Source organism: Fukomys damarensis, unplaced genomic scaffold, assembly GCF_012274545.1.
Source record: "Fukomys damarensis isolate Sample0158 unplaced genomic scaffold, DMR_v1.0_HiC HiC_scaffold_6, whole genome shotgun sequence".
NCBI classification, from domain to species: domain Eukaryota; kingdom Metazoa; phylum Chordata; class Mammalia; order Rodentia; family Bathyergidae; genus Fukomys; species Fukomys damarensis.
The window spans coordinates 16668562-16694470 of record NW_022900918.1 but is presented as its reverse complement, the minus strand read 5'-3'; the positions used below and the strand labels follow the sequence as shown (position 1 = coordinate 16694470).

Below are 25909 nucleotides of genomic sequence, written 5' to 3'. Positions count from 1 at the left end.
CAAATCCCCGGCCTGAATGTTAAAATTTTAATGGAGATTTCCCAAACATTCTAACAGCTCCTAAACTGGGCCTTTATCATCTTTAACTTGTTCCCTTGCCATTTCCCTGTCTTTATTCTTCTTGAAGCAGGGATAAACTGCTTGCTTCTATGAAAACAAAAGCATATAAACTTCTTGTCACCTATAGTGCCCGTGTTGAAGAATCTCATTCTTGGACTATCTAGTCATAAGAGTATTGGGAGGAAAAAGTAGAGATAAGCCCACAGTTATATAAGAACTTCTCAGGCCACTTAGTTCTTAGATAAATGAAACCAACTGTTCCACAAGTTTCCTCCACAGCTCTAGTGTATGATAGGAGATCTTTTAGTTGCTCACTTCCTGATTTCAGATGTTTAAAGCCATAGCAGGGATCTTAATTTCCATGACTGCACTAATATATACCTCCTAGAATTACTTTTGCTCAGAAGGTGCTGAAAATCTTTTATGCCCTTACAAGTTTTCCTGGCTATTTATACTTAAGCACATGCTACACAGTCTACAAATTCTTGCTTTCCTCTCAAAGATATTCCTAGAACACTCCATTGACTCTGTACTTGGAGAGGTGGAAGCACATTCTTGGTTGGCCTGGTGTACGTCACATCATGTGTTCTCAAATGCTTTCCAAGAATGACTCAGAGAAGGGTAAGCTGCATAGTGTCCTGGTGTAGGGGTTGGGAGAAAGATGTAGTTTGTTTAAATGTGAGTATGTTCATCCTCAACAGGCTGATTAATGGTGCGCTGAAGGTGACTAGTTCAGAAGAAGCCAAAGAGCAGGAATCAAGCTCTTGGACTTCGAATGTTAACATAAATGGGACAAATGTGAGCAGATGAATTAATTTCCCTGAGTCTGTTTCTCATCTATGAGGCAAGAAAATTAATGTCTCTTTTTGCCCATTTGTAGTGGTGCTACATGTTGACTATTACTTACTGAAAGTTTGATGAAGGAAGAGTGAGTGAAGGTAATTAGTCATTACAGAATATGCCTGAGGAAAGGAGATCATTTCAGCCTGTGTTTAGCGTCTGCTGCTAAGGATGTGGTAGTAAACAGATGTGTTCTTACCCTTCAGGGCTTACATGGTAATTTAGGAGACAGACACTAAATAATTAATTGCATGTTTAATTACACAATTAAAACTGTGATAAGTATCACAAAAGAGAATTATGTATCAGATAAGAACACAAGTTCTTCTAATCTATAGAAAAGTTTTTGTATTCTACAATATAGAAAAGTGTATAGAAAGCCTGTCACATTTAAGCTGAGCTGTGACAGATGAAAGGCAAAGTGTTAAAGATGTGGTGAATGCTTTTTTAGGAAGCAAAGTGTTGTACATAAAAATTTGTGAGAGGTAGACTTTTAGAGATCTAGAAGGTGGTCAGGGAGACAGGAAGGAAGGAGAGAGTGGTAATAGGAATGAACAGAGTCAATATGTTTTGCGTTTGTGCCAATATAGCAAAAAGGAATCTCAATATTGTGCATTACAAGTGTCTACCAGTGAATGAATGGATAAATGAATGAATGAATAAATGCATAAATAAAAGTTTTGAGACAATAAGCACATGGCACAAACACAAAATAGAAAGCAGGCCTTTAAGGCTAAAGCAAAAGAAAAAAGGGCAGTAGGAGTGGCATAAGATGAGTCTGAGAGACAGGTGGGAACCAGCTTCTTCAGGCTCTTGTAGGCCAAGTTAAGGATTTCACATGCTTATCTCAAGGAAATAGGAAGACTTGAAAGGGATTTTCTTTTCTTTTCTTTTCTTTTCTTTTTTTTTTTTTTTTTTTTTTTTTTTTTTTTTTTTTTTTTTTTTTGGTTTTTTGAGACACGGTCTCACTATGCAGTTGAGCCTGACCTGGAACTGACTGTGTAGCACAGGCTGGTCTTGAATTCACAGCAATCCTCCTGCCTCAGCCTCCCAAGTGCTGGGATTAGTCATGCGCCACCAAGCTGGCGGACTTGAAAGTGTTTTACAGAGAATGACTGATCAGATTTTTTTAAAAAATCAAGCTGAATGCAAGGTGGACAAGCATGAATTGTTGAGGTTTAAGAATGCAAGAAGGAACCTCAGAAAAAAATATTCTGAAAGCAGATGTTCCTCAGTCTCTTCCTGTAACAATCCAGGCTGGCCGTTCTGCTGCCCTCCTGAATAGAACCTGAACTTTTTGTCTTCTTCAACACATCCCATCACATTTAATTTTCCTGTATTTCATTCCTTCCAAATCTGTGACAGAAGAAAACCACTAGGACAAAAATATGATCATTTATTGAGATGATGTTGATGGATGGTAGCTACCCGTCCCAACTAACATAGCTGTATTTGAACAGCATGAGCACTACCTAGTCTGATCATCAAATACTTACTAAGGAAATATAATCTCATTGTAGAGACAAGTTAAAGATAGATGGATAGACAGATAGGTAATAAAGACAGATAATATTGATTTATATGTTATTATCTGCAGGAAACAGAAGTCCCACGTAATAAGACATCCTGAGACAAAATGGCTCCAGGTTAGTTAACTTGTTGGTTTATCACTATCTTAAGAACCTAATTGTTTTCTTTCTTTTCACTCAGCTGTTTCAATATCTGGCAAGCTCTTCCTTTCTTTTATTGAATATAGTTATGAAGTACAACCTGATGTCTTGATATAATTTGCTGGTCATGAGCTGGATGCAGCACTCTTGCAATCACACTTTATCAGTCCTGGAGTGGGAAAGGTTTCTATCTCTTATAGATATGTCTTACTGAGAAATCAAAATCCTTAAAAAGAAAAAAGAAAGAAAAGCAAAAAGTATTCCCTTTAAGTCAGTCCCTCAGCCAACTTTACTCATGCTTCATATTAAGCAATTCCCAAGGGAATAAAATTCCTGTTACTTTCAATTTCTTAACTCTATTACTTTAAACTCACTAAAACTCTCATTCTGGGAGGCGAATTGAAAGTTGGCTTTCCTAAAACAAGAGACTTTGGTGAGTGCCTGCATAAAATTAAAATCTATTATTAAGGAGAAAGGGAAAATGGTTGTTGGATGGTTGAGATAGCAACAATGTCTGCCTCCCCCATAAAAATGAAAGATATAGCATGAAACAATTGAGAAAATGAATGATACTCAAGATGTCTTTCTCACACCAGCAGGGACAGTGTGTGTGAGCTTGATAGAAATGTCAGATGTCTGGCCCTGCTCATGACCTACTGAATCAGAGTGCCTGGTACCCCAGAGAGCTGTGTTTTAATGGTTTGAGCAGATCACATGTGATGCACAATACAGTTATACGAGTTTTGCACAGTTAAGAGTACATAGTAGAAGGCTGAGTGACACCAAGCAAGGAGATGAAAATATAAAGCAGGTGTCGGGGATGGAGATTAGAGCTGGGAAATTTGACTTGTTTCATACTATTAAGATGGACATTTTGCAAGGATGCAATTTGCCATCTTCCAAATCACATTGTCTTCCTTATCAGCCAGTAGACACTACCCTGTTCACCAGCATGAAATAAATGGGATAAAGATAAAATACTCTGAAAATCTATATTAGGGAAATATAATAAATAATTCACTGGGATCATTACCCAGGCATGAAAGAGTTTGAGTAAGTTTAGAATTTGAAAAATAGTGAATTCTGGAACATAAATTTGGAAACGAAAATATGGGGTGGCTGGAAAGCATACTCTTTAACAGATCCAGCATAACAATTACAGATCCTCTCTCTGGACATCCTCAGAATGCTGATCAAAGAACATTTGATAGAGATGCAAATAAATCTGTATGAATTTTTACACTCTAACTGAAGATCATTTTGTGAATTTGAATTGAGAGGGAGGAGATGAAAGTTTGGTGTTTTTTTTTTATTATTATTATTTGGGTGAGAATATGTGAAAGCCAAACACCTGCTACAGATGTTGCTCCCAGGAGTGTGTAAGCCTGGTTTGTGACAAGTTGAAGTGTTTTAAATAAGAAAGGTAGAGGAATTAGCAGCACACAGTCCACAAAGACCATTCTATGAAGGTTACGTAGAAAAGGAAACCTTAAGGATTTCTGCTGCCTCACATATCCCAACATCGTGGCCCACTGAATCCAACCACGAAAGAACAGCTTCAGAGCAGAAGGAAAGGAAAATCAGATTCATAAAGGGATTACAGAGAGAAGCGCTAACACGTACAAGGTAAAAGAGGAAAACTAGATAGGGTTCAAGCCGTAAAAATAAATATCTCCAAAACCAAGGAGATCTTTGGCTAATCTGAATACTACTCAAAATATACTGTACAAAATTAACTTGCATACTACTCTGTAGTGTGCTTCTCAAACAAAAGTACGCTTCTTAAGCAAAGGTTCTTAAATTGTAGTGTGCATCAGAATCACTAAAGAGTTTGCTTTCTGGGCTGGGGATTTAGCTCAGTGGTTCAGTGGCCTGCGGGGCAAGCTCAAGGACTCGAGTTCGATCCCCGGTACCACAAAAACAAGACAAAACAACAACAAAAAAAAAGTTTGCTTTCTGATTGCATAGGTCTGTGAGTGGCTTGCGATTGGGGGCCACCCCAGCCTCATGGAGCACTATGTAAGGATTAGTTAAGATTGTTGAAATTAAATGATATTTTGTATTTTTCAGTTTTGCTGATATTCTAGTACACGCTCACACACACACACACACACACACACACACACACACACACACACACACACACACTGAGACCTAGAAATTGCTCCATATTCCAGAAATACTGTGACAGCCAGTGACTGAGGACAATTGTAACACGAGTTCTGGTACCTCCCTTGTGCTACACTCCCAAAATACCTCTTCCACAAGAAGAGCAGAGAAGGAAGGCTTATTTCTTTCTTTTTCCTTTTTCTTATCAAACAGAAAAATGAGAACGTCTTGAAATTCTAGCTAAAAGGTAAGTATAATACCAGGAAGAAAATAAGTAAAGGAACACAAGCTATAACTGAGAACTGTAGATAATTTTAGAAGATATTATGCAACTTTAACAGAAAATATTGAATGCATTCCATCCTGGAAATAAAATTGCCTAGTAATATAGAAAAATTTCAGAAAATTATGAAACATAAATTTATCATTCTCCTAAGAAGGATGATTAATTTTATTAAAGGTTGCTTAAGCTTGACTGAAAAACTGGTGGGACTAAGATTGTGATTCTGGAGTTTTCCATTTGAAAGAAAAATACAGTCATTAGTCTAAAAATTCTACATATGAAGATTAGCACTGAAGAGTGGGTCACTTAAGAATGTATACACATATTGAAAAATAAAATTAATTTTATTCTCAATATAGAAAAAAGAAAAGATCAATATAGAAATTTTGGAAAATTTAACTTTAAAATATATTCTCACTACAGAAATCCAGTCCATATTAATATTTTACAGTATTTTAGTCTTTCTTCTAAACATTACTTTTATTTAATTTTGATGATAATTTATATATATAAATTGGTGTAGTGCTCTTTTTACTAATTATTATAACTTAAAATTTTTCTATCAATACAGCTAATTATTAGCATACTGATTATCTACATACAGATTTTTAGAGTGGATACACCATGAATTAATAGTACTACAATGAGGAACTTTGTATGCAAAACTTTCTTTCTATTTAAAATGATTTTCTTTGGATAGAATCTCAGATTTAAAATTACCTGTCTCAGACTAGGAAATTTAAAAGACTCTTTCTCTGCATTGTCAGAATATTTTCCAAAGGAGCTATAAAATTTATTTCTCCAATAAGACAATATCTCCAGTATTAAGTACCCTAAATTATTTTTATCTCTTAAAACTTGATAAGTAAAAATGTGTGTTATTTTTTATTTAATTTGCATTTTGTTGTTTACTAATGTAAAAAATATTTTCTCTTGGTTACCAATGAAATATATTTTCAAGTTTGTTGACTTTAAATTCAGATGTTTACATTTATTGATGAAAATTTTGAGTATACAATTAGAAGAATTAATAGAATATAATAAAACCTGAAAATATAAAACATATTTAGTTGGTATAAGAGAAACAAGTGTTATATACAGAATAACTCATAATGTCAGACTTTCACCTTTGGAGGTCAGACATCCATACTGTGAAAACAAATAATTTCAAAGCAAAATAATTAGCTCTCATTTTCCCCAGTGTTAGCACTAACGCAAGTGCAGTGGGTTTAAAAACCACCATCCTTGGGGAAAAAAAAAGATAAATGTTCAACATCAAATGTTTTAAATTCTTTCTTATGTGATCAACTTACAGATGGAAACAAAGTCTTCATTGGTAAACATCCTAACTAACTGCCCTAAGGTTTCTCAAACCATATTTACTGGCTACTAGAACGAACACATCTGCCCATCCCTTGTTTAGTAAACACTGACTGGAAGAAAGCAAGCTTGGTGATCTTTGTAGGTTTTCAAATTTCCTTTGCCCGGGGAAAGGCAATTGAGAAAGAGTCCAAAAAGCTAACGTGACACCTGGATATGAACTGCATCTGGATACCTCTTCTCAAGAGTTACTTATTGGAGGAAATATTTGGTCTTGGGGGCAATTGATTGCCAGGTCTATTGACAAAAGCCATAAATCCACCTTCATCATTCTTGGTCTGTCAACAGCCTTGACATTTCTATCGAACTGATCATAGATCAGTCACGAGGAAATGCAAGGTAAATGACTCTCTTTCCCTAAAGTTCAGAAACTCAAAATGTCCCAGAAGTTGAGCTCTTTACAATTAACTGCTTTTGTTATTCTTCAAGGAGTGTGACATTGTTGATGCTATTAATACATGTTTAGACTTGGTGTTTGTATGAGTTCAATAAAATGATATATGATGTTCTATATGACATTGTCTGACTAACAATGTAGGAAAATCCTGTATTTTAGAAGCTTGAGGTTTAGAACAACTAGTATATATATGTTTCTTAAATCTTTTATTTGCATTCATTTTCATATGCTTTTTTGCAGCAATGCTGTAAAATTTCCCTTAGAAATGTTAAAGCTGTGGCTGATAAAGAGAAAAGAAATACTTCATTAAGAAATGCCAAGTCAGAAATCTGTGAGCATCAGTGATTCTATGTTCAGAAGAAAGTGTTTGTGTGTAGCTGTTTTGCATTTCCATCCCCTTTTCCTGCAGGTCAAGCAGCAGATAATATGGAAAATTTAAAACATAAACTCCCACTTTCTCATCTGTCCTTTCGCCTCTTTTATGCCAACCTTTCTGTTGAATATTTTTGGTTTCCAGAAAATCTGACAGTGTTAGTTTCCAAAATCTTATACTTTTAAAAAGCAGAAGTTCCTGTCCATGGGAACGTCAAGGTCCTTGATAACCTTTGGCAGGATCTGAAGATAATTTTCTGTGGTCATAACTTGAAATGTGACTCCTACCTACCACATGGAAGCCAAGGATACTACTAAACATTCTCAAGTGCATAGGACAACCCTACAATCACAAAATATCTAGCCAGAAATGTCTCAACCCAGCGCTTGAGCAATTCTGAAGACTCATGCAAAAACCAAGCAAATAGGAGAAAAATCATAAGACAGTTGGTCACTTCCTTGCCACAGTTTAGAAAACAATTCATTTGGATGAGACAAAAGACAGGACAATTGGAAGTCAAATGGAGAATGTCTTGAAGTCCTAGGGAGAAGTGAATCCTCCCCACACACCCCGCCCCACCATTTCCCTGTATGTCATGTTGTTAGTCTCAGGAAGAGGCCTTGGCTGTTTGTTTTGTGCAGATAGATGGAGCCATAAGGAGAGGATAGTTCTCATGCCTCAGCACAGAGAGAGCAAAACCACATGAGTTCCCCAGGCCTGGCTTGGAACAACTATCATATCTGAAGCGATGGGTAAGACCAACAGACTTCTCAGAGGCTGCCTGAGTAAGTCAATGATTGAGGATCAGTTGAGATTATGGGTAGCTTAGCAAATATCTAGATCCTTCTATAATGTCCTTAGATTATGGATACAACTCTTGAAAACTGACCCCCGTCTCATCTAAGGGAGGCTAAAAAATAAAGTGAACTTCATTGTACTTTTTTCTTAAGTGTATGACTTGCTTCTTGGAAAATATGATCTGAAATTATTGCACGCTCTATGTAGAAGACTATTCCATATTACCCAGATAGGTTGTAAATATGTAAACCTGTCTCAAATAAAGCAATCTTCTTTTTTATTTTTTATATAAAATTAGAACAGATATTAAACTTTCAACATGATTTTGATTTTGATTTTGTTATCTACCCCTTCTATTGCCAAAAGCATTTTATAATTTTACTCTGTGTTTGTGTATCAAGCTCAGTGACATATGGAGATGGTCTACTGTGTTTAAAACAAGACTGACAAAGTATAAAATAACTGATTCAAAATTATTTTATATATTAAATTGTGACATTAAGGAGACTGTAGTTTTTAAATCACTCTACTGTAACAGGTACAGTTTTAGGGTATTTTATCTCTCTAGTCTTTAGAAATTTTTTTAAAAAATAAGTGCAAGATTATGTAACACTGACACAGACACCTCTGTTAACTAAATCAAGTATTATTTTTCAAGGATGTCACAGTTCTATTGATTTGAGTTCCCAGCCAGAAACCAAGGAAATATGTCCAACTGCTTAGCCAAAGTTCTGGACACCATTATCAAAAGAAAAGACACGTGTTGGCAGAGGACATACCACCACCGCTGCCAGCAAGGCAACAATCCAACCATTGTGGACCCACACCACGCAGAGGAAGACTATCCCCACGACACTTCTACCATGTTGTTCCTTTTGGGTGCAAGCTGCTCTCATGGGTAACCGTGGATTTTTCTTCCTACTTTTAGCGCCAGTCTGTTTATTTTCTTTCTCCAAATCATTGGGTGGCCTTGTCTCTCATCTAAGATTAGATGTTAAAAAGAGAACCTGAGGATTCTCCCCCTTCCTCAGTGAGGACAATTATTTATCAATCAGTGATATTTCACTCATCTTCCATAAAGCCAAACTGACTTGGCAGTACTAACAGTGCCAGCCGCTCTAATTTCCTTCCAACACACTTACTCTGGGATTGGGTACCCTTCCTCAAAACATCGTTGCTTAGGGCAAACTCTTCATTTACAGTGACAAGGCCTCCATTTACTCATTGAAGAATTGTAACATATACATATTAGTTAAATAAAAATTCTTTCTCTGATATGAAGACATTTTCTTGAAGTCTAGAAATAATAGTCTCTCAGAGCACAAAGCAACATAAAGCATTTCTGATCTACATGCCAATATTCTCCCTACTGATTCTATTTTCTCTTCCTACACAACTTGAAATGAAAAAAATGTATGATTTTTGTTTCCTCTTGGGTTATCTGGAAGTTGCTTTAGTGATTATTCTGGAATCTCATTCTCATCTTTCACATGTCAGAAAGAGAGAGATAGAGTGATTTCTAATCTATATAGAACTTTATCTAGCATTAGCCTGCATGCTTTTACTGAAGTCTTTTGTCCATTTGGGAGTCACCATTATTTTACAATAATGCATCACTGTTGAATGTCTTTCAAAGAGGAAAAGAAAGTTATAAGGGTCCTATATAGACATTGAGGAGAATCATCATGGCACAGGGGAGAAGCTCATATTGAGCAACAGGTTTCCAATTCTCTCCACTTTGCTGAAAACCCATTACAGTGAGGACACTTATATGATCTGTTGTCTGTGAAGGAAAGTGCAGAGGAAGAAAATAAAAATTGGCCGAGAAAGAAAAGGATCAGTGATGTTTGTTGGCAACATGATGTAATGCAAAGAATATAGATTTTAATATGATCTATTCATTAATTTGAATACTTAATATGTCATTATTGTTGTGTTTGACCTTGATGAGACATTTATTTCTCATGTACAATATGAAATGCTGATGTAGGATTTTTGTGCATTCAATGAGATAAGTATGTTCATGCACTTTGCAGAATAACAGGAATGAGTCAAAATCTCGGCCCTGTTGGTTTTCTCATCTACCTTCCTGGGCTTGAGTTAATTTAAATGGCTTCTGAATTTTTGACTCAACTTTGTTACTTTTACTTGAGTCTGATCAATAAGATTTGAAATAAGAACTGAAAATTGATCAGTAAGAATTGAAAATAATTCAGTTCTACAGAATAATTTAGTTTCGTGATATAGAAAAATACTTTTAATAACCCACAGTTATCAGAAGAGGTATTTCTCAAACCTAGCCCTAATACAAAGACTGTATAGTTTGTTGTCCCACAAACAACTTTGCCTTGAACTCTCTCATCCCTTCTCACACAGGCTTCAGTTTTCCTCCTTGCCTTTTCAGTCCTCCTGCATCTTGCCCAAAGTTTCATTGCTAAAACCTTTCCTCCCCTCTTCCATCCATACCACCCTCCTAGTCCCTCTTTAGCCCCCAATTACTCTTTCTGCTGACACTTTCAAAACAAATGCTTCATGTTTCAAACCTTGGCGAAATACAATTCCTGTTGTGACTGGAAAGTGGTAAAGGAAGATATTCCATGCAAACTAAATTTTTGTATAAAGTATATCTTTAGTAGGTATGGATTAACTTAAATGACTTTTCATTTAAATTATGTCTGTATTTATTACTGCTTCTCTGCATTCCTTAATAGATGCATCTCATCCTGATGGCAAGAGCTAATATTACTTTCTAATTATTAAGCTTTTACATTGTGGCAGGCACTTATGACAACCTCATCTCACTTATATGCTGGCATATATAGGAGCTCCATTTACCAATGAGAAAACAGGCTTACAGCATGAATTAGTCAGCTTTCCTGTCCTGGACACACTACCTGGCACTGATAATTTAAAGGAGAGTTTTAACTTGGCTCATGTTTTAAGGAGATTCAGTGCATGGTTAGCAGGCTCCGAGGTGGAAACATCATGTCAGAAATGTATGGTGGAGCAGAACTGCTTGGTTCATGGTGGCTGGGAAGCAGAGTGAGACCAGTACCAGAGAGGGAAGGGTGGGCAACATTGACCCCAAAGCCATGCCTCCATGGCTTACCCAGACACACCCTGAATTGTATTTCACCGATCCCCTGGGTAAATCCCAAAGCCAAACCAACTGACAGCCACACAGAGGTTCCAGAACTCTTTCCAGGTCATGAAGCTTGGGTCTGAGACTGAAGCAAAATCCTTTCAAATAAACAAAAGGGACAGCTGATAATGAGATAATCCCCAATAATAGAAGAAAATCCTGGTCAAAAACAGTTATTTAAAGTCATCTTCTATGTATTCAAGAATCCCAGAATTTCTACTTTGTATAAAGCATTCAAATAACAGTGTATCATGCTTATTTTAACACTACTGAAACCATTTTTCTGATTTATAAAGCCTTTTGCAGTTAAAAAAAAAATCATTTCTACCTATCTAGATTTCAGACATGGAAGCAAGCATGTGGTGCCAACCTCAGATGAAAATGGATTTTCTTACCTCCTTTCTTTTTATTACTGTTTGGAAAAAGTGATACTAAATTGTATGTCTAGGGTAGGCATCTATTTGTTCTGTATGATTTTTGTATGATTTACATTTTGGCTAGGAGACAGAGGGTTAAATGACACAATTTCTGCTTATTTTTAGGTTTGGCTCCCTGTAGCAGACACTCCAAATTATTGTGACTGAAAGAAGATTGAAATCCGTCACTTTCTCGTGTTTAAAAATTTGAGGAAGGAAGCTCAGAGGTGCTATGGAGGCTCCATAGTCATCTGGCATCTTAGCAATTTCCAAACTTCCATTCCCTCCACCTTTCCCACAATATAGTTCTCATTCTCCTCATTTATGGTGGATACTTAGTTTTCTAGCAATGCTAAAATGAGTGACCACAAATGTGATGGCTTATTGCAGCAAAGATTTCACCTCTCCTACTTCTAAAGCCATTAATCTATCACGTTTCCCCAGGCCCAAAACAAGAAGACTGCGCTCCCTCCAGAACCCTTGGGGAGAATCCATGTCTTGCCTCTTCCAGCTTCCTGTGCTGTGTGCGCTCCTGGTCAAAAAGCCACAGTCTCTGTGACTGCATTGCTTTCTCCTCTTCAGCCTGTGTCAAATCTCTGTTTCCTTCATATAAGAAGATACATGATTATGTTACGGTCTGATATGATTTGAACGTCCTCTCCAAAATTCATGGGAAATGTAATTGTGGTTGGGACAATGTTAAGAGGTAAGCCCTTCAAGAGGGGAAAGGACATAGGCTCGCTCTCCTGCAGGATGGAGCCTGGCACTTCTGCAGCACATATAAAGTGGGACACTTTGGCCCCCCTTTCCTTTCTTGGTCTCACATTCTTACTTTCTCTTCCTCCCTCCTACATGGAATGAGGTAGCATGAAGGCCCTTGCCAGGTGATGGCTCCGTTTTCTCAGCTTCCCAGTCTCCAGAACCGCAAGCCAAATAAACTTCTACTGTTTGCAATTTACCCAGCCTGTGGTATACTGTTATTGCAGTAAAAACAGGGCTATCTGGGTAATGCAACATAATCTCCCTTCCTTAAGAGACTTAATTTAATCATATATAAAGTAATACATTTGAAAGACTAAAATGTAGATATCTAGGGGGAAGGGAGAGGTGCATTATCCATCCACAATGGATCTCTAGCCAGTATATCTGTGTTTCAGAAATAAGATGAAAGAAGAGGCAAAGAAGGTACCTATTTCCTTTAAGGGTATGTTTTAAAATTGCACACAAAAAGTCTTTGTTACTATTTATCATGATCCCAGCTTTATATAGAAGAAAAGCAAAATGAATGCTATAAGGACAACTACCAGAATCTATTACCCCTTGCCACTTTGACCACCCAAACACCTACGTGCACTTTTCTTTCCACAAAACCCTCCTATATCCTCAAGAGAGAGATATCAAAAGCCCATCCAGTCTTAGATGGTTGACTGACAATCACCTCTGATAGGTACAGGTATGGCTCCTGATGGTTCATTTATCTGCCTCCAACAGCAAAATAAGAAAAAAGAAAGAAAGAAAGAAATGAGGCAGTTATAACAAAAAAAAATCCCATTTGGAAAAATGAGACCTGTAAGCTGAACAATCTTGGAAGTTATCACATCCTGCTGGGCAGTGATAACTGTGACTCTTTTCCTGTGAGTAGAATGAGTTGCTAGGTTATCCCAGCCAAAAGTGCCTCTGAGTGGTCCTTTCCTGTTCATTATCCTTTGAGGCTCATCTGAGACATGAGAGAGGGTGTCTTTTCATCCTGCCCCACTTTTATAGCCTGCCTTTTACTAGTACTGATTTGGAGGTCAAAGAAATTACTTGAGAATTGGATAGGATTTTAGTCCTCTAGTAGTATAATTTCTTCAAATATGAGACAGGTTCCCTGTTTATGTGCTCAGGTACATCCCATGTGTTAGTAACAATAGATAAAAGTCTTCTGATCTCAGCTTTTCACACTAAGGGTAAGGTCTTTTATTTATTGACTCTGGTGCCACTATGTGCCTTCTGGCTTTCTAAAGCCATTTGAAACCATGAGCTTCAATTCAGCGACCAATCTTTGCTTCCCCTCACTCCCATATTCTGGCAGAGAACTATTAACTATAGGTGCCTAGAAAAGACTCTTAGGCTCTGACTTGTCTTATGCTAAATCTGCTGTTTTTCAGTCTGAGGTACAAAGACAAATTAGCCTTTTCAATCCTAAGGCCCACGTTACTGACTAATTAGTGTAGCAGTTAGAAATACAGACTTTAACCACTATGGAAATCAATATGGAGATACCTCAAAGAGCTGGGACTACAGGTTCCATTTGACGCAGCCATCCCTCTGCTGGGTATCTTTCCAAGAGAATTACATACCAGAGTGATATATGCACACCCATGTTTATAGCGGCACAGTTTGTAATAGCTAAAACTTGGAAATAGACCATTTGCCCATCAGTTGGAAACTGGATAAAAAAGATGTGCTTTTCTATAAAATGGAATATTACTCAGCCATAAAGAATGAGAAATTAGATTCATTCATAGGAAAATGGATACATATTGAGGATATACTCCTATGTGAAATAAATAAGTCACACATGTAAATACTGAAAACTTTCTCTGGTGTGACTAAACTATAATAATAAATAAGATGCTAATGATATAATGGACAATATGAAATAGGCAGAGAGGGGCTAAAGGTGTAGGGAAAGTGGGAAGGGTAGGGGAAAGCTAATAAGGGAAAAGGAAAAAATATGAGAAAATGGAAATGAAGTGTTTGTAAAGGGGGAGGGGAGGAGGGGTGAAGGGAGGGCAGGGACAAGGGGGAAAAATGAGAACCAAGACCTGTCATGTAAAGGTACAAGATCCCAATGATGAATGTAACTGTACTGTATACCTAAAATGAACCAATAAACTCAATGAAAGAAAAAGAAATACAGATTTTGGAAACAACCTAGTTCAAACTAGTTTTTCAAGATCACCTCTTCAACTGGCAATTTATTTCATCTCTCCAATCCTCATCTCTAAAATAGGATGGAAATGTTGCCTACTTTGTTGGGTTGTTTGAAGATTAAGTTGCCGAAAATAGGTAAAACATGAATGCGGGGCCTGGACTACTGTAAAAACTATTTCTGTGTAGTTAGTGTTAACTTTCTATAGTAAAATCACCAAACTGGGCATATTTGTGTTTCAAGATGTAGTCCTCCACCAAACTGATTCACTCTCACTTGAATCTACTTCTGTAGAATTTAAGATATCAAAAAGTAACAAATATAATACAACACATTGAATCACTCTTGCAATTTTCCCTGATGCTGTGACTGTTGCATGTGGTCTGCTAACATTTCACAGTAATAGTTTTATCATCTGTTTTGCCACAGCATAACAAATGTTTATACCTTTTTGGCTTCTATTATCTGAGCCCTTGGTATTCATGTTTATTTAGGGTTTTGTCTTGGCCATTACTCAACTTTTAGGCATCGAATTTCTTCTTTCTTAGGGCATCTCTTTGTTCATAACAGATATCTTAAATGCCTAACGCATAAAAATGATGAATCTTTATTTGCTGTTGTATAGCTGTCTGGATTAAGGTGGTTCAGGAATGGCACATCGATCCCACAGTCAGATCTGGGTTGCAGGTTTCCTCCAGATTTTCATGCAACCATCATTAAGATGCTTTCTCCTTCACATAGCTGGAGATAGATAGCCCGCCATATTGCCCACCTTTGAGCTGTAGAAAGGAGGGAGGAGAAGGAGCACATGTTCTGGAAGTTGAATGCACATCACATATGCAGGGCTTCTTAAAGAGCCACACCTCACAAGGGAGTTTGTGAAATATGATGTTGAGCTAGTGGCGATGTGCCAAACTGAAAATCAAGCTATCTGTTATCATAGAGGAGCACAGAATCAACCATATGGAGACAACCAGAAACTCTTTCCACATCCATTGAAAATGTTTTTCCCTCTAACATAACACAATGTCTGTTAAAAATAATGCATGGCATGTAGCCTACTCAATCTCAACCTCTTTCCCTTCTACAAGAAAATGTAAAACCAGTAGGTACATATGTATTCAATAAAAAATAAAATAAAACCCAATAGCCTATTTGAAAGAATAATTCTATCCTGGAAGAGTTTATGGCTTTCCCTTAAGCTACAACTGAATTTCCTAAAACTGGAATTATTTTATATTTGTAGTATTTTTAAATAAACCAAAAATTTACATATTTGTGTGACATGCAGTTAGTATAGGCTTATTTTATGTATAGAAATATGATACCTATTGTAACCCTTACATTCTTCCTGAAATGGTAAATAGCAAAAGGAAACCTTTAGAAATAACCAAACTACTTGAATCAAGACTGTTTTCTATTATGTTTGTGCACACACACGTATATGAAAGACAGTATCTTCTATGTTTTTTTTTCTATTTTTTAGTTTGTGTTTGTGAAGCACAGAGGCAAATGAAAAAACAAAGACTCAATACTTGAGACTTTATAATTACTACAAATCTTCAAGCTTAGAGAATCTATTAATGAGCTAAGGAAAAATAAACAATATATAAACTTTTTTTGGTTCTTCATCAAGCAACATTCCTGTATATATTGTTTAAGCTTTTATTTATTGATTGATTGATTAGTTGATTTGTTGTTTTGTTTTGGGTGATGTTCAGCATTTTGTGTTCTGATAGGAATTTCAATAAACATGAAACAAAACCCCTGGAACCAAGCTGAGCCCAGTGGATAAATCAGGTAGGCGTGTGCATTCACAGCATTGGTTACTGGCAATGTTCTTGTGCCACTGTAGCCCAAATGTCAGTCCATCAAGTATGTTGCCATTGAGACAAAATTTTAAAAGAATCTGGGCACTTTTCAAATATATGTATATATATACATACGTATATAAATATATATGATAGAAACATTTATCACTAAGCAAGTCTGAAGACAAACATTCCACATAGTTCTCTTTCAGATGAGCTAGGAGTGGAAACAGGAATCAGCTGGAGAAAGTATCTACTCTGGATAGTTAGTTACTCTTGGATGCACCTCTCGAGGTCAAGTACTTTCTTGAAGCTATGAGGAATTAGCCATTTTCTTTTGCAGTGGGTTCACTTCATAAGTAGAATATCAGATGATTTATTTTTTCCCTTTTATATTTAGAGTACTGATGTAAGCAACAAGTATACAGTTTATTGATGTACCACATTAATAAAAAAGGGAATTCATATAAGTTTCCACACATCAGAAAGGAGAAATGACTCATTTGGTTTTTATATATAACTAGGCACAGAAAAGATTCACACTGACTTCTTACTGGAACTTTTGTCTTAACTCACTATCCTAGCCCCACCTGAAGGTGACTTGGTTACCCTAGTGACTCCTTCAAGGTCTCGGCTTTGAAAGATGTCAGACAGAAAGATCCTCTTCAGCTGCTACTTTAAATGTCTTCAAATCTCCCCATCCTCCACTGTCCAGTCCTTTACTGTGACACATGCGTCCTTCATGCTTTCACCTCTCCTTGCCAACAAAGTTACCTGTGTGCTGCAGTAGCATATGACTTGACCAGAAACAATTTAATCAAAGAAAATATCTTCAAAAACATTTGAATGAAATCAGTTCCACACAAAAGTGAGGTTTCAATGATAAACAAATGGACTTTTTAAGGTATTGGCCATTGCGTACTATTTACTACTCTTTGTGTGTATTGTAACTATTGTCAATTTTCAGAAACATGAATGCTTTTTAATTTTTTAACTTTTTTAGTTTGTTTTGTACTTACATAGGGCAAAAGCTTCGAATAATATAAATGTCCACCAAATGGTAGTTTGGTTAAATTAATTATAGTTAAGTTATATTGGAGCACATATGACATGTTCTCATTTTACCAAAAAAATTCAATAATATCTAAGAATATATCGAAATAATTTCAAAGCATATGGAAAATACTTAGAAGGATACTAACAGTCTAACATTTGAATGGGTAGGACTTGTTATTCTTTATTTTTTCCAGTATGTTTTTCCTGCAGTAATAATTCCTTGCTTTTTTTTTAATAAGGAAAAAGTAGTAGAAGTTAGTGAAGAACATAGCTGCCTTTTAAGGTGTGAGAGTTTACTGTGTCCTGAGAACTATGGGAGATTTTAGTTTTAATAGTGTTTTATTCATTAGTAATTATTTACTTTCATTTGTTTTTGCAGTACTGGGCATCTGAGAGACTATTTCATAGTACACTGAAATTAGCAACATTTAAGGGGGAATAATAAGTAAGTGCAGACACATTGTTTCTACAATAAAAATTTTTAAGCAAGCAATTATATTTTAAAATTAGCTACATTGGCAATAATGCCTCTAATGTCCTTTGGCTACTTCAGGCTCCTTTTTAGCATTTTGGCCACTTGGATTATTAATTACCCTTCATACACTGAAAGGAATTTCTTGAATCTTGCCCTTATTCATGTCCAGGAATTCTCCTTCCATGGCTGAGTACAGCTCATACTGATTCAGACTCTTATCACACAACAGGCTTGCATGTCCCTCTTAGGAAGATTTAAAATCAATTGCACTATTCTCCCACCCTCAGTGCAATAGACAACCAACATGGCAGGGCCCTGGCTGAGCATAAAAGGGCCAGTTATGCACAAGCAAATGTCTCCTACTGGAAAGATCACTTTGTGCACAATTTCTCCACGAGGTTCCCCAGTCCTCTTGGCACCATCTAATATTTAATTTTATGTTACTGTACCTGCTGTCTATCTTTGAAGTGAAGACAACATATGACACAACGGTCAAGTATATGTACCTCTGCTTTGGTACTAGAGTGTTCAGCAAACTCCTTACTCATAACATGATAGCAGATTGGTGTATCAAAACAGTGATCAGGCTTCATGCCTGATTTTCCTGAGGCTCCAGCTGTCCATGGGCAAGAGTATGGTATCTATTTGCCAAAAATGTTCAGTATGTGCAGAAATATCTGTTGAAGGTGGTAAAGTGGGAGGCAGGAGATAGGCTTCACTAAAACACTATGAGACTCTTAAAGAAAAACTCATGATTTCTGGCAGGCCGGGCCTGTTAACAGTGTGGCCTATGTGTAAAAAGGAGCAGTAGTTTCAGCTTACTCACGTGAAGGGTGACCAGTTGCCCATGTAGTTCCCTCCACACTAGCCTAGAATATTTGTGTCACAAGTAGAAGAAGGCCATTTAAAAATAAAATCACAGAGGCCTAAGCATTTCTCTGGGAGATACAGCCCCTCCTTTGAAAAGGTATTGATGTGAGAAAAGAAGCCATGTCTTCCTGCGTGAAGAAAAATACTCACAAACTTTAAAGTCAGATATCTGACATTTTACAAAAGTGCAGGCTCCCCCTCCCACAGAGATTGTGGAAGACGGCATCTCCATCAAGAATCATGCATTTTAGTTGGGTGACTCCCATTAAAAAATTACCTCAAAGTCGGTATATTCAAACAGCACAAGTCTCACTAGACTGAAATCAAGACATCTGCAGTGCTGTGCATCTGCTGGAGGCTAAACTGGAGTATGAGTTTCTTGGGTTTTTCTACCTCCTAGAGGATTTAAAAGCTTTAAAGCCACCAATGATGGAGTAAGGACTTTCTTTATTGAAGCACTCCACCCTTCTCCTTTTATTCTCTTTTTCCATTTAAGGACCCTTGCGATTATATCAGGACCACTAGGATAATCCAGAATGCTCTCCCTGGATTAAGGCCAGCTGATTAAGCAATCTAAATTCCCCTCTGGAGTGCAACATAGCCACAGGCTTGGGGATTAGACAGGGGCACCTTTGAGGGGCAGGTGTTCTTCTGCCTTCTGCAGATGACTAAGCAGGGGATAATACATACACCCAGAAAGCAACAACATTAATAACACAGAAAGAAGAATGATCATCCAGATGGGGCTGTAGCACAAGTGGAGAAAGAGACCTCAGAGGTCCATTAAATGTAAATGGCTGGAGAGAGCAGAAATCAGAAAAAGGGGCTGTGGCACAATGGGAAGATTTTAAGTGGTTAAATATGAGCTGTTCAGGTATAAGCTCCCTCCCTTCCCACAGGGTTCCTAGACAGTGCAGACAGGAAAGAGCTGACATTCTGTTTGTTCATATTGATCAATTAATCTAAGGCATCTATGGCCAAATTAGAAACTAATCTTACCAGGAACACAAAAATTAGTGAGATTTAGGCTACCGTTTTGTTCAATAAACTCTAGGTTCTCTATTATTTAAGAAAGTAGAGGCTTGGCAAAATTACATGTAGAATTACTGAAATGACAGCAAATTCACCCTTACTGGTTAATAAATCATGGACATTATCCTCAGTGAATAGCTATAGGATTGAATAACATATAGTTTGCAAAAGGTTTTCAGAAACTACTTGCTAAATGAATGAATGAAGGATAGAGGGGTAGACAGGTTGTTTTTGCATGCATTTTAATAACATTATGATAAAATTGTATTTCTAGGAGATCCAAAATATATTTCCTCCAACTGTACTGTATACCTAAAATGTACCAATAAACTCAATGAGGAAAAAAAAAACACAAAGTATATTTGCTCCATCTGTTTAAGCTAATCCCTGGCACACTTATACCTTCAAGATTTATTTATTTTAAAAAATGTATTTCAAATGCTTTTATAATTACATACTGATTGGCATGAGGGCAGGAATTTTTTTAAGTCAGTATTTTTATTAGCTACTTGATTTATACCATCACTCAGATAAGATCAGTTATAATACATACAGAATGCTATAAAAATAATGGTCAATTTTATAACTCCATTTAAATATATAAATTCAATGTGATTGTGAGTTTTAAATAAAAGATGAATTGCATGATTATTTCAATACATCCAAAACACTAGTTATACATTAGTTTCTTAAAGAAAGTTATCCTAATTAAACATTAAATCAGATTGTAGATCTGGAAGAAGTCATTTTCTCCTCTTGTTGACAAGAAGAGATAATTCATTTCACTCTAGACACTGAAATGTGTAATAATCTTTAGTGCTGCATAGATTCTTTTTTAATTCAAGTCTGGCCCTTGTACCTTCTCACCGCTGATAGTCATGCAGGAGAACTGGTAGAACCTTTAGTAGAAGGATTGTGAACTCACAAGTGAAACCCAGTCCTGCTCTTCTGTTTTCAGACAGGAAAGTCCACTTGTTCAGAGGCATTGCACATGGTCTGGGGGAAAGAAAGATGGGAATGGAATTAACATGAGAAAAAATAAAAACAGACACAAAGTCTTTGAGATAGAGAGGGGTGGAGGGGTGGAAGGGAGGGCAGGGGAGTGGGGAAAAATAAGAACCAAGACGGCTTATGTAAAGGTGCAAATTTCCAATGATGAATGCTGTTACATTGCATACCTTAAATGTACTGCTAAAATTAATTAATTTTAAAAACCCAGCAAAATCTGTAAATGACAGAAATTTGTAGGACTCAACTTATGTATCCAAAAGAAATATTTATAGTGATATCTTTTATGACTCATTCCGAATATTTATTTCTTGTCTCTCTCATCATGTGCTCAGAGTCCAAAGAGGAAAATTCCTGATTTAGGTTACTTTACACAACACAAGCACATTTATCTCATGATCATCCACGTTAAAGGTCTAATTTCAAGTTAGCTTTTCTTTGCCAAGTGCCTATCTATATAAGTAACTCCTTGAGAATAAAAACTGCACTAGGTTTTTCCAGTAATGAAAAATCACAAAAAAGAGAGACAGTTTCTTCAGCTCATTACAGGGTTTAGAACAAGCCATTCTTCCACATAAATAGTTTACATGTATGGGCCAGGGATTAGCTCAGTGACATCATTCTTGCCTTGCAAGTGCAAGGCCTGAGTTCAATCCCTGGTACAAAAAAAAAAAAAAAAAAAATTACATGTAATCATTTGTTCTTTTTTTAATCTCAAAGGAATGTTGCAAAGAGAAATTGAAAACAATATGATTGATTTTAAATATAATAAAATGTTAAAATTAATTAATTGAGAAGGTATAGTAAAATGTTTTTGTTGAGGCTAAATTTCATGTGGGCTTAAACACATGGGCTTAATTCAATCAAAACCAGCAAGATTGCCTAGTAGTTAGCTTTGGGAAACCCCATTTGAGAAAATGCAAATTAGCATATCAACTATTTCTATATATAATGTTAGTTATAATAATTTGTGGTCTTAAGAATTTTGAACATTATCTCAGTGTATATTTTACCTCCTTTTTGATGTCAATAAAATCCATTATTTGTTTAATAGATTGGTTTGGGACCCAATTGTGGTAGCATTTAGGAAAATATAGAAAGAGAAATCACAGTTCCTGCCCTCTGCCCTGTCAGCAGGTGAAGGTAACCGGATGTGGTACTTAGAGAAAGGAAGTATGGGGAGGTCGCTGGAGGTCATGCAGGGGATGCCACGAGAACCGACCATGGTGAACAGAGAGGCAGAACCATGAGGTCAAATGCAGACAAACTGTGTGTACCTGGTGGGAGGGCAGAGATCTCAGAAAAAGTCACGTGGGGTGGGTTGGAGTGAGCAAGGAGGGGGTCGGTGCTGACCTGGAAGGAGAACATCTTCCAGGTCGACAGTGTGATCCCTGGACTGAAGCAGACACAGGTCTTCCGAAATGTCTGCCAAGTCACATCATCTTTCTAAGTTTCAATGTACTTTTCCTATGAAGAAGAGATATTGATAGTGATCTCTCATAAGGAAAAATTATACAAGGTATGTTCCGTGCTTGGCCCAGTACCTGGAACTAAGCAAATCTTCAGGGACAGTAAATTCCTTTTCAAAAATGTTAATATAGGACTTAGACGAGGAAGAGCAGGGCAGGAAGCACAAGTTGGGGAACAAGAAAAGTTGGAGACTCAAGAAGGATGTTCGTTGGTTATAATCCAAGAGGTATGTGCCTGAACAGCTCAGACTTCCTGGGCAAAGTTTCAAAGCAGCAAGAAATGAACCGGGGAACACAGAGTATGCCGAGTATCAGACAGAGACTTGAGTTCATACTGAGAGAAATCAAGGACACTTAAAGCTTGTAAATAAATCAAGCCACAAAATAGCAGGGATATCAGTGACCTGGGGAATCTCTAACACCCCCTAGAGGCTCAGGCAGAGGTCAGGCAGTTATCAAGGAACTCATGACCCTGAGGGCACCTTCTGGAGGTCAATCCTTCCATCCATGAGAGTGACCTTCTAGGGAACTGGTGATGTTTAAATATCTTTTCTTTATTGTCCTTAGTTTGGTCTAGGAATCTGAGTAAAACTCAATGTATAGCTGGATAGTCCTTGATCAAAAGGAACTAACAGTCCTAGGAAAATAAGACCTCCAGGAGGTTGCAAGCGAATGTGGAAAAGATAAACATGTAAACAAAAACTATCCACTGTGGCGGAAGCTGTAAGACAAGCATACACCAAGAGCATGTGGGTCCTAGAGAGGAGCATGGTGAGCTCTGCTTATGCGGAGACAGCAGATGCCTGGAAAATCATCAAATATTAGAGACAGACTTTGAAAGATGAATTCATCAGGAGAAGAGTAGAGGGCCAGTGCCACCTAAATCTGTTTTGTGAAATGTCCTTGTATGTCACGTGTACTGATAAATCAGATTTTAAAAATATATTGTTCAAAGTGTAATCGTCCAGAATAACTATATGATCTTATACAAGTATATCCCTTTAGTATGTATAGAATATTTCAATGTCATATTCAATTTTTATAATAGCACGGGAAGATAGGTCTTGTCATCCTTGATTTCACAAATGAGGACAAAGTCTCAAAGGATGCTAAGTTGCCTGCCCAGAGCTGCTGTGCTTTAACTGAAACCAGCTGCCTCAGTATTCATTCATATTCAGCAAACACATAGTGAGCTTCTCTCTACTGCCAGGCACTCTGCTAAATGCTGAGAAGATAAAGCCAATGCTCAAAAGAATTCCCAGAAAGGAAGGGGAAATAAATATATAAAATGATCACCAAATACAAGTTAAATGTACTACAAGGATGTGCAAGGGATTGTCGCAGAGAATATGTACAAAGGGAACTAGGAATTGCTGCTCAGAACAGGTGTCACTTGAATTCCATCTAGAAGGATGAGTAGGTATTTAGGGGGTAAAAGAGAGAAAGGTTGTTCCATGCATAGCAACTGCCCAGGCAAAGATGTGAAAACATGAGCAAGCATTACATGTGGCCAAATTGGGAGAAATTCATGGAGAACAGTGTTGGACTACAGAGGAGAGATACAGAAGCCAGATCAAAAACAGTATTTGTAGTCTGTGTTCAGGAGTTCAAATTTTCATGCTGTAAGTGGCTGGGATCCACTGGATGATGTTAATTGTGTGAGTGACAAGATCAAATTTGTTATTCAGAAAGCACACTCTGGCACAGTTCAGTGGGTAGAATAGAAAGTGGTTACCCTGGAGACAGGCAAACCCATTAGGAAGCTATGACAATAATCCAGGAGAGACAAAATGAGGGTAGTTATCGGAAGAAGGAACAGATTCAAAGACATTTTAGAAGTGGAACTGATGGTCAGGAGCAATTCATTGGGTATAAATGCTAGCCAAAAAGAGGAATCAGTGATGGCCAGGTTTCTGCCTTGGATTTCTAGGTGGAGAGGAAATCATCATTCAAAATACCAAAGGGACAGAAGGTTCGGGGGAGAATATTCTGAGTTCATAAGGGACTTACTGAATTTGAAGTATCCCTGCAACTTCTTTGTGAAGATATTCATGGTTAATACACTATGCTTAGCATTCAGAGCAAAAGTTATTACTAAAGAAATAGTTTTAGAAGTAATCATCAAATGGTTTGAATTTGAGATTTTGGTATTCTCCAACACTACAAGATCTGGGTACCATTGCTTCTACCCAATTCATTTACAGCATGGCTGAAGTAAGTACTAGCTCAACCTTTGTTCTAAAGGACAAATTAGCATAGCAGCTCAGTAAACAATGTCTCTGAGCTACTGGAAAGAAAGATGTCCAGTCACCATAAAGCCCAGAATTAATGAAAAGTCACAGAAATAATAGCTCTATTCTCTAGTTGTTTTTGAACCTCAAATCACTCATTGGCAACAAGGTAAGAATTTACAGAAACTGTTGAAAAGACTTTCTGGTAAATAGGGCAGCAGAAGAGTTTGTTTTAATATTTGTTTTAAACCATATATGTGGTTGCATTTTAAAACTGCTGGTTCACATATTTGACCCAAATTACTTTCCTAGTTGGAAAGCCAATTTTTATTTTGATTATAGGATATAATTTCTTGAAAAGATCTTTAATAAGTATAAGTTGCTACTTTTTATATATCTTTTACCAGATCAAATTACATAAATCAGATGACCCATGCTTATATAATAGATATATTTGCCTATATTTTAATTAGAAAATAACACTTGGAGAAAAATATTTTTACTTAGTTGCAAGCAACCTCAAAAATATAAATTTTAAAATATACAAATGAAAATTAATTTTTTTGTCAGGTGGGTTGAGAGGACCATAATGTCAAACCAGAACATTATTGATATTGATGTTTGGCAAAACATTAAAAGTTAATTTTTCTCCAAATTGTGATGGATAGGAAGCAACTCCATCATCTTTTCTCTTCCCATTCCCATGTGTACTAATTTGAGTCACATTAGAAAGAGTAGGGGACTCATTTGCCAAGGCAGAAATTTGTCCTAACAAATCTCAGACCTGAATTGCATTATGTGTTTTATCCTCTTACCCAGTTTTAGCAATAATTCTGTTCTGGGGACTCAATGAATTAACAAATATAGAACAATTAAAATGGTGATGATAAAACAATGCAGCAATTATCACATAATAAAAGTTCTGCATACCTTAAGTGCTTTTAGTATTAATTACTCATATCTCAATTTTTTTTCTGAAGAGTCTCATATTTAGGGAAGTTAAATGTTGACCCAAATCATACAGCTAGTAGGGCATGGGTCCAGGTGTGGAAGCCAGTTTTGCCTGTGTCAAGAGCTTTTCCTCTTTCCGTTTTTCTGTACTGCCACTTAGTGACAAGTGATTTTAGGTCCTACTGAAAATATTATCTTATATTCAGATTAATATAAAAAATTAGTTTTCTGTCTTTTGAAGTATCATCTCAATTAGTCTTACTTATGCCTAGAGATGTAGGGCCAGCATAGTGATGCAGGGCCTGTAATCCCAGCACTTGGGAGGCTGAGACAAGAGGGTGTGTGGCCAGTCTGAGCCACGCAGTGAGTTCAAAACCAGCCTGAACCACATAGTGAGATCTTGTCAAAAAAGCAATGACCAAAACAAAAAAGAAAATCGAGATGTCATTACCTATTCTTCTTTGTCAATATACTCTTAAAATAGTATAATTTAATATATTTCAGTTTCTATAACATAGCTCTCATTAAGTCTTCAGAATTAAGCTTCCATGGCTGAACAGAAAGCATAGCGAATTTCCAGTTCCACAAACTGGGAGAGATTACTTACATGAATGAAGTTAT

General features: G+C 36.8%; 1 long non-coding RNA gene across 1 annotated transcript; it reads left to right on the top strand.

The window, feature by feature from the left end:
- The first annotated feature begins 4887 nt into the window (after positions 1-4887).
- LOC104861054 lies at positions 4888-11932 on the top strand. The gene is made up of 3 exons (XR_779895.1): positions 4888-4926; positions 8569-8808; positions 11595-11932. It is a non-coding gene; the product is annotated as an uncharacterized LOC104861054 (long non-coding RNA).
- The last annotated feature ends 13977 nt before the right edge of the window (positions 11933-25909 follow it).